Source organism: Rhinolophus sinicus, chromosome 3 (assembly GCF_057876585.1).
Source record: "Rhinolophus sinicus isolate RSI-liver-muscle chromosome 3, RSI-T2T, whole genome shotgun sequence".
Classification (NCBI taxonomy): Eukaryota; Metazoa; Chordata; class Mammalia; order Chiroptera; family Rhinolophidae; genus Rhinolophus; species Rhinolophus sinicus.
This window is the reverse complement of record NC_142503.1, coordinates 64,202,949-64,213,873: the sequence shown is the minus strand read 5'-3', so window position 1 is coordinate 64,213,873 and position 10,925 is coordinate 64,202,949.

The following is a 10,925-nucleotide window of genomic DNA, read 5'->3' as shown; positions in this document are numbered from 1 at the left end:
CTACTTGATCATGATGTATGATTGTTTTTGTGTACTATTGAATTTGCTTTGCTAGTATTTTGTTGAAATACTATCAGAAACAGAGTTGGGAAATCAGACTATTTCAAACTACACTACAAAGCTATAGTAATCAAAACAGTATGGTATTGGCATAAAAACATATAGTAACTTAATAAAACAGAATCAAGAGCCCAGAAATAAATCCACACATATATAGGCAACTAATATTAACAAGGGGGCTAAGAATACTCAATGGAGAAAAGACAGTCTCTTCAATAAATGGTGCTGGGAAAACTGGATATTCACATGCAGAAGAATGAAACTGGACTCCTATCTCATACCACTCACAAAAATTAACTTAAAATTGATTAAAGACTAAATGTAACACATGAAACCATAAAACTCCTAGAAAAATAATACAGGGAAAAAGCTCCTTTACATTGGTCTTGGCAATGATTTTTTGGACATGACACCAGAAGCACAACAAAAGTAAAAATCTGGAACTACATCTAACTAAAAAACTTCAGCACAGGAAAAGAAAGAGTCAATAAAATGAAATAGCAACCTACAGAATGGAAGAAAATATTTGCAAACATGTATCTGATAAGGGGTTTATATTACAAATATATAAAAAATTCATACAACTCAATGGCAAAGGAAAACAAACAATCTTATTTTAAAATAGGCAAAAGAACTGAATAGACATGTTTTTCCAAAGAAGATATACAAATGGCCAACAGGTACATGATAAGATGCTCAATATCACCAATCATCAAGGAAATTCAAATCAAAATCACTATAAGATAGCACCTCACATCTGTTAGAATACTTATTATCAGAATGATAAGCAATAACAAGTGCTAGTGAGGATGTGAAGAAAAGGGAACACTTGTGCACTGTTAGTGGGGATATAAACTAGTACAGCCACTATGAAAAACAATATGGTGGTTTCTCACAAATTAAAAATAGAACTACAATCTGAGCCATCAATTCTACCTCAGGGAATATATCTGAAGGAAATGAAATCACTATCTTGAAGAGGTACCTGTACCCTCAGTTTACTGTAGCATTATTCACAATAACCAAGACATAGAAACAACATAAGTATCCGCTGACAGAAGATAAAAAAAGGTGGTGGTGGTGGTGGTGGTGGTGGTGGTGGTGGTCGTCGTGGTGGTGGTGTGTGTGTTTGTACAATGAAATATTATTCAGGCATAAAAGGAAGGAAATTCTGCCATTTGTGACAGTATGAACTTGGAGGGCATTGTTCTAAGTGAAATAAGTCAGACAGAGTCAGGAGGCTGGTAGAGGGAAAGGGGTGAAGGTGGTCTACAGGTACAAATGTCTAGTTACAAGATTAATAACTTCTGGGGATCCAATGTACAACATGGTGATGATAGTTAACAACACTGTATTTATATATTTGAAAATTGCTAAAACAGTAAATCTTAAATGTTCTCACCACACACTTACGCACATACACACAGATAACTGTGAAGTAATAACGGTGTTAACTAACCCTATTGTGGTAATCATCATTTCACAATACATACACATATCAAATCATCACATTGTACACCTTAAACAATGTTATATGTCAATTATACCTCAATAAAGCTGGGGGGGGACTAATAATAAGCTATCCCAGATGATGATTTGGGACCATTTTTATTTTTTTATGCTATTTTACAAACTCTTGAAAACATTCAAGGTTTTTCCCCTAGTGCCTTCCCTTATATAGCTACAGGGAAAGTTAAGGGGGAAAAAATCCCATATTTAGTAAAAAAAAAAAAAAAAAAAAAAAAAAATTCCAAATTTAAAGACCTCTGAAATCTATCAGATTCTTTTATTCTATTAACACTTTGCATCTCCCATTTCCAATGCCCCTCTTATTTTATTGTTCTGGAGTTTAGTTTTACACCACAGGTTGATTTCTAACTAAGCAGCATAGGATTTATTAAAACATATTAAGAAGTATATTAAGAACTTCATCAGAATCTCAAGGAGAGCCAGAGAACTAGACTTAAAATGCTAAGTATCTGGTAGGAAAGCACATAGGAAAAATACCAGTAACCTGTGGGGAAAGATCACATTGAAAACACCACTATAGCCATCCCCCACTGCTCGGAACTGAGCATACCTGGGACTGGGTGCCAGACATGCCACCACCACAAACTCTGAAGAATCAGAACCCCTCAGCCACTGCACTCGCCAAGAAATGGATCTGTGTAGAATCACATCCTAACATTTCTCACTGCCTCACCCACATCTTGTCCCGGTGCATCCAAATGGAGAAATCTCAGTCATGTGCTTTTGTACCTTAAGCAGAAAGGGATTCTGATGCAGTCTTTTGTATCATATCTTGACAAGGCAGGACTCACAGTGTGGAAACTATTAAGACATAAGAGAGTGTTTTCAAACATAAGTGGTATTTTCAGACATAAGTACCACTATACCCTTGGACACATGGATTAGAAGTAAATAATGTGTTGAGCCCCAAAGAAGGTTTGGGACAGTGTTCTCATTGTGTAGCATTTCTATCTCCCCTTACCTGGAGAGTGGAAATCAGAAATTATTTTAGTCTACAATGCTTTCCGTTACACTTTTTCTCTGTGAAAAGTTCCAGAATAGATTAAATATTCATGGGCATATACAGGTTTTTTGTTTGTTTTTGGGTTTTGGTGTTTTTTCCCTGGGATGTCCTATTTTAAAGAGCTGGCTTGTTTTCTGGACATGGATCTGTGTTATATGGTTCTAAATATTTCCTGCTGTTTTCTCACTTATCAGCAAAAATCAGATAAACAAAGAGGGAGAACATTTTGAGTCTCCCCCAAAAACACTGTATTTGGACTACAAAACATATGCTTTATGCAGACATTGCTTTGGTGCCATGGAAACTCATCTTTTCTCCACCAAATATATTTGAATAGCTGGCAATTATCCAATTTTGAGTGAGCGGAACAAGTACTCTACATAAGGTACCCAATCTTAATGTTTTTACACATTTTATGTCAACTTCATATGCTAACGGAACAGCAAATCCTCCTGCCCACACTCAGAATAAGCAAAATATCAACTCTTTTCAGCAAAACAAACCAGTTCCAGAAGACAGCATGCAAGGACAAAGTTTTTTGGAATCCTGGTAGATAGAGATTTCTCAGTCCAGGTTTTTGACTATTCTTTGAGTTAGGAAAATAATCTGTCAGGATAACTTCCTCCAGTGACTCAAAGAATGACAAGACTTTCCATTACTCCACCAACTCAGATTCTACTAATATGAAATCATATGCTCCACGTCCAGCATCACAGATGAAAAAACTGCTCATGTCACGCCTTTAAACATTACAATTCCACTCTTAGGTGAGAAGTTATTCACAAGTCCATCTTCAAAGGAAGTAGCTGCTTATATTCCCTGTGGAAATGTTCACAGGACTGCAAATCTTCTAGTACATTAAGCAATTTTGGAGAAGCCCTACACTTTAGTAAAGAGGAAACCTGCTGTTCCTGAAAAAGACAAATGACTATACTCTCTGTGGAATATTTTTGGCAAAAGTAGAGGAGGTTAAGTTGACCTATCAGCATTAGAGAGGTCCATTGCATTTATCTAACTCTTTTGGCAAAGAAAAACAACACATTGTTACAGAACCCGAGATATTTCACGTCCTATTCTGTGCCTTGCCCAAAGAGCTTATTATCCATTATAAACAGTCCCTTAGTGCTCTCTGCCATCTCATTCCCAGCTCCCAAGTAGAAATGATCCTGAAGCCTTAATTGCTTTTCAGAGGTCATCACTGTCATCCAGTGCTCTTTGAGGAAGAAAATTTTAAAAGGCATGTAACATAATCAGCTGTCAGAGTGCTCAGCTTTTCCTTGTAAGACAATCCTGCCTGTCAAATGGAGAGAAAAGTATTATAGCGGAAAGACACGCATGCCTGAATTCAAGCAGATGCTAAGGACTCTTTCATGAGAAAGAAAGCAAAGAAAATGGAGGATTAGCTCCAAAGAGAAAGGAGCACGTGTCCTAATTAGCAAACAATTTCCTGTCCTAGCTGTGCCTAGACCGTGCACTAAATACATAAATTCAATATGAAATGCGAAAGCCACTGAGGAAAGAACTGCTGCAGATAAGCTTGGGAGCCTGATCATGAAGAACCACAAGAAGGATGAGCTTCAAAAGTGGGGTTTCAGCGATGTCAGTAACTGAGAGTAACGGTGAGCTGACAGGAAGCATCTTCCAAAAGCTAGGCACAGACACAGGTTGCCAGGACATGTGAAGCTCTGTTTCATTGGGTTGAGTATAACTTGGTGAAAGAGGCATCCAGAAGCTAATCTTCTAAGGCGATGATGATACAGAAGGTGCTTTCTTTACTGTGCATCGATGGGGTCTCAGGCTGAGGGCATCCAACAAGCAAAGAAGAAGCATCACAGAAGAGAAAGGAAATAGGAGAGTGGTTCCCAAGGTGCAGCCTGAGAAAAGGCAGAAACCTAGCAGATGTCAGCCAGGACAGTGTGAGAAAAGCCCCAGCAGGGTTTGTTGCTTTTGTGGAGACAGGGGCAACATTTAAGTCTGGAAATAGCTAGGACTGACTACCTCTCGCCCTGGTATCCGGCTTGTTCATCCTGTGCCAATATTCATGGCCCATGCAGAGCTGCCTGATCAGTTCTAGTGCCTGTAGGAGTGTCCAGCTGTGTCCTGAGCACATGGGGCTCATCCTTCCCAAACCCTCCTCCTGTAAGTACTCATGGCTTCTGATGACAGCTACCACGGTACTCATTGGCTATAAGAGCCAATTCTGGCTAACATCTAGTCAAATTCTAAAAGTCTGGGTGCAAATTAAGTGTCTTCAAATCATAGGCAAAAGGAAAAAACAAAGGAATGAAGAACAAAGCTCTCAGGAAATTCTGTCCTAGATAAGATTTAAGCGGTATGTCCAGGGAGCGCTGGAGGAGCCATCTGATGTTTCATAGACAGCCTGTCTTAGCAGTCAAGTAAACCTGGGTTCAGATCTTAACTGTTCCGTTCACAACATGTGGGAAAATTACTTCAACTTTCAGAGCCTCAAGTGTTCCATCTCCTAAATAGGGTTGATCTCTGCTTCCTGTAATTTATGGGAGAAAACAAATGTAAAGCATTTTTGCACAATGTCTGTACTTAATAAATGGTAGTTTTTTAAAAAGAAACTTAATCAAGGGCAATTTATTTGAAGGAAAAATTAGAAAGTGACCTAGAGGAATTTACATCCGTGATAACAAAGGCAGCTAAGTATACTGCCTTAGTATTAGAATATAAAGTGCCTTTACCTTTATATGGATTATAAATCCTGCGTGTTTAAAGCTTTTTTTCTGCTTGTCTTCGTTTTTACCGTATTTTTAGCCTATATATCTGGTGTGCTATTTAAAGGTTAATATAGATTGGCCATCTAGGCTCATGACCAGAATTCCTCCCAACGTACATGTATAATTTATTCACACTTTCAGCCAACAGGTATTTATTAAGCACTTACTATGTGCTATGATAGGCAATAAGGACCCAGTACTCAGAATGGTTCCTTTCTTCCTGGAAAATATAGTTCAACAGGTGAGAGAGACACAGAGCCTCCTACTGCAAGATAGTTGAGGGGAAGTGCTATTTTGCACCTTGAGAGTCCAGTCACCTTACAAAATACTTTATCGTCACAAAACTGGCAAAAAATGTCTCTGAATGAAAGAAGGAAGAAAGAAAGGGAGAGAGTGGAGGAAGTGTGCCACCAGAAAATAAAATAAATGTGAATATGCTAAACCTCTGCCCCATAACTTGTTGACATTTGACAGCAATCCAAGTAGACCCATCCTCCCCCACAGGCTGCCACAGGATTATAAAGTATCTACAGGCAGAGTTTATTGAATAGTATTATTAATGATGACCTTCCTAGAAATTCTGTCAGAATCTCTGAGGGTCCCCCGCCCCCCTTTGAAGCAATCATGCTTTATCAGCTTTTCTACATAATGAGCTATGGAAATGAGCCAACCATGGAAAAATGACTCCATTTACTTAACTCTAAGCTACAGATGGCCTGGTGATCACTGTGAGCTAATGGAAAACTTACACACGCTGGTCCAGGTCAACAGCTGTTTCCGTTGTAACTGTGGCCTGTGAGACACAGGTGCATTTCACGGGCCCTTATGTAGACTGCCATCTGCTCAATGAATGTTTTGCATTTCCTTTAAATATAAAGATAGATACCAGGAATTGGAAGCATAAGAGTGTATTATGAACATCCACTTTGCTTCTTATAGACCTACATGCTTGGAAAGCCCTTCAATTTGATTTACGTCATGAACAGGTGAATCTATAACTTAGCACCAAGCTTTCTCATCACTCTTCTATGGGAGAGATAGGAATATGTGCTTTGTTCTGTGATTTTGCTTGAAGATTTGTTATTTATGTATCCTCACAATTTTACCACATTAAACCTCTCTGGAGTAACAGTTGCACCACATAGAAGAAGTCAGGTGGGCACTTACAATTCAAACTCTTTACCCAGCCCAACTATGGAGAAGGCATAGATAAAGTAACAGTACTCTCCGTTCCTAGGCCTACCCTTTACTGTGAATCAGTGCCCCTTTCCCTGTGAATTTCAGTATTCTGGGTATACAGGTTGGATGCAGTTGTGGGAGTGAGAGCTGAAGGACCAATCTGGCCCTGGAGAGGTGTTTGGCAGTGCCACGTTGCTCTCTTTAATTTATGAGGGTTCTTATTGCCTATTTTCCCCAGTTAGGGGCCTTCAGCTGAAACTGAAAGATAACAATTCCATTCAATGCCCTATTTTACTTGTTTTCTTGGTTTGTTTGTTTGTTTGTTTTTCTCCCTCACTCCAGAAATACTCAGCAGACATGATGTCTATTTTGGTCACTGGTTTATCCCCAGAACCTCTAATAGTGCCTGGTACATAAAAGATTGCGTGCCTAGTTCTACTACTGCCTAACAGTCTGATCTTGGGTAAATCACCTAACTTTTCTGGGCTTGAGTTTCCTAACTATTTATTAGATTACTTTCATACAATAAACTATAAAAGATATTCAATACCTCCTATACTCACTTCCACAAAATTAAAAAAAAAAAAAAGTGATAAATCCCCAACCATTTGAACCCTCTTTTATTTAGTTTGAAGTATATAAAGTTGTTTTTGAAGGTCAAAAACAGTTGAATAGTAGAAATTTCCTATGATTTAACTTAATTCATTACATAAATTTTTATTGAGCACCCCCTATGTGCAAGGCATTGTTGTCAAATACTGGAAATACAACCGTGAACTGAAAGAAATAAAGCCATGTTACATTGACCTTGTATTCTAATTGGAGAAGACAAAGAATAAACAAATTAACAGATGAAAATGTAACGTGTCAATCAGTGATGGGAACTAAGAAGAAAAATAAAGAGGACAAAGAGACAGAGAGTCACCTGAGGGCAGGGGAACCACACAAAAAAGAGGGGCACTGATTGAAATATACGTACTGAATGCTGAGACTCTCAGCCATCTTCCATTATTTGGCTCCCAGATTTCTGGCAGTGGCGTGATTGGATATCAGAAAGGAGATTAATAGGAGCTCTTTCTCTGAAGAATATGATTATCCCAAGAGAAAAGACCTAAAGATACTAACGCAGGGTGTTTGCTAACAAAATGGCTCAGACAGATCACGTTGAGGGAAGCCCAGCCACACAGCTTCCAAAAGAGCATTTTGGTGTCCACTACTTAAATATGAACAGACGTCCAGGACTAATAAATATTTGAGGATAGCCACTAATTGTGAGATTCGAAGACAAAGCCAATAAGCAAAAACAATAACTTAGAGGAAACAAAAACTTTACAAGGAGAAGAAAATGTCAAAAATTTCTTCAGAGAGAGAAGAAATCGATACTTAAGTGTTTAAACACAAATTTGGAAAATAAAACAATTCTAAGAAATAAGAAATATGCTGAAAAAAAAAAAAAAGAAAATACTCAGCAAAAGGTTTGTGAGATAATCTTCCAGAAAATAAATCAAATAGATAGAAAATATAGAAAAGTAAGTGACGATATGAAAAATCAGGAATAGAAACAGAAAATAAAATACATAAGTAAAATAGATAATCCACAAGATTAATAGCCAATTAATAAGTCAAAAGAGAGAGAGAAGAAAATATGGGGGAGAAATGAAATCATCAATAAATAATTCAAGGAATTACTGACAGATCATTGTGAAGTTTCAGAATGATGGCCACCAAGATACAAGCACTTTCAAAAGGGAGAAAACAAGATTCACCTAACAGCAATACTGGATTTTAAGTGGTGGTGGGAGGAATGGAGCAATACTTTCTAACAACCAGAAGAAATTCTTTCCAGCTTGAAATTTCATACCCAGGCAATTAAATGTGGGGGTAGAATACAATTTTTAGACATGCAACTTTTCAAAACATTACTTTGAAACTTTCTCAGAAAAGGCATTCTACACAAGGGGGCAAATCAAGAAAGAATGTGTAGAATCCAAGGCAATAAACTAGGCAATAAACAAAGTCTTAGTTTTTGTTTAGGCATTTAAAGATAAGTCATTAAGTATTCATTTTATTAAAATCAATCGATATTTGCAAAGGTTTGTGTCTATCTGTAAATGTTGGCCACAGCCAGGTAAGACTGCATACCTGTCCAGAACATCTAAGCACTCCTTACCTGGATTTTGGTTCTTTCAGGCAGAATTATTAATAATTCTATTCTAGGTATTCTGTTAAAAGAGATGTTGTAATCCTATTGGTAGAAACAGATACTTCCTACTTAGAAAAAAAGTTAAAACCAGATCCCCTATTGCACTGAACCATGGATGTAACATTTCTAATATAACACAGCTAAACAAGACCTCTGAATGCCCTGGCAACAGTTGACTGGTACACTGTTAGTCAATTGTATTATGCCTAACTCCCTGAAGCTCCCTTCAAACACATACACTTACCCCAAGGCAGTTAAAGATAAACACATTCAACTCACATGAAGCAAATTGTGCTTACTTTCTTCAAAGTAACACTAAAATCAAGCCCTGATTTTAACCTCTTATTGCTTTTTTTAATCGAGATACAACTGACATATTACATTGTGTAAGTTTAGGTATACAACATGTTGATATGATACATTTATATATGATTATAGTCAATAATACTACATCATAAACTTTAAAATTCCTAAGAGGCTAAATCTTAACAGTTCTCATGACAAAAAAATAAATAAATAAATGATAATTATGTCACATGAGAAGAGTTAGATAACACTATGGTGGTAATCACATTGCAATACATAAATGTTTTCATCAGACTTTCTGATCTACATTATGCATTTCTCTTGAAGGACAGTCCAAGAGACACAAAGGAAATCCTTCCTTTTTAACCAAGGAAAATACCTGGGGTGCCAAAACAATATATACAAATGACTTGTATTTATCTTATGTTATCAGTATATATTGAATATTACTATTTTAATACAGTTTTTTCTTTTCTTAAAATGTGTATACACTTTTTTGGCACCCTCTGTACATATCAACCTGATAAAGTCTTAACCACTTTGGAGAAAGGCTCCTTGGAGACTTCTTTCTTGAGTTCTAACCAGTCTTTGGCTATCACACTTGGCCCACCACATGGGTGATGGGCAGATCTGATAGACCTCTCAACTATCCTAAGTGTGGAATGATCCTCTAAGATGTGACTGGCAGAGTGGGGAGCCAATGAAAAGTTGTTTCTCAGATGAGGAGGCAGGAAAATACTCAGCCTACAATTGTTTTTGTCTCTGTGGCTAGCGGCATTTCTGTTAGTTCACTCTTCGGGATTCTTTTTTTAAGAAAACTTTCCAGTCCTTGGTACATTTATTATTTTGAAGTTCCAATTCCTCCACCTCCTACTCTACCCCTAATTGCTTAAAACAAAATATTTGATCATTTTTATAGCAGTATATAGTCAAACATAAAAGAACAAGTGGGTTATTTTCACCAATTTCTAGTGACAATTTAAAGACTATTTTCTACCAGTTTTTTCTTGTTACACCCACACTACCTTTTCCCCCCAATGGATCTTTCTTTTAAAAATGACTCCAGATTTATTACGCAGGTGTGCAGTAGACATGTACACCATTTACCAGTCAAGATAGGTTGATTACTTTGTGGTTGGGGTAACAACTCCAAAACTCAGTGACTTAAAGTAACAAAGATTTTTTTTCTTGCTCATAATATATTTTCCTCACATGGACTCTGCTTCACTCCACTTTGTCCTCACCCAAGAATCCAGCCTGAGAGAGCAGCCACTGGCTACATTACCAGGTTCTTAAACTTCCACCTGGGAGTGTCATGCATGTCATTTCCATTACATTTCTTTAGCTAAAACAAGTCATGTGACCAAACCTAATTGCAAAAGTTCAGATGAATATAATTTTTTTCAAGTGGGGCACTGAATATTAGTAGTTACACAGTCTATTATACCCACTCAACTACAGTTATAATGCATCTGCTCTTATATCAAAATCCCTTGTAACAAAGGAAATTTCTGTATGTGTTGCCCAGATGTTGTTTAGAAAAACATCTAAATTCTGAGTTTCCAAGTCCCAAGTCATCATCGCAACCTTACTCTGTATATTTGGTTAACAACTAATGGCGTCACATTTTGTAAATAAATAAAGGTCATCATTTCATTAAATGAATGTGTGTCAGACCACAGGAAAATGTATGGCATGGTTGCCAAGGTTCTTCACGCATAATGAAGGTCTGTAAATGTCACCAGGGGAAACCAAGAGCAAATTTTAGGCTGGAAAAATCAGTTCCGGTTGTGATTGGACAATGGTAATTATGAAATTGCTTTCCATCCCTCCTCTCTAATGTTATGAATGTCAGGAAACGTGCTTGCTGTTCCTTTTAAGACAAATTCTACATGGCTCC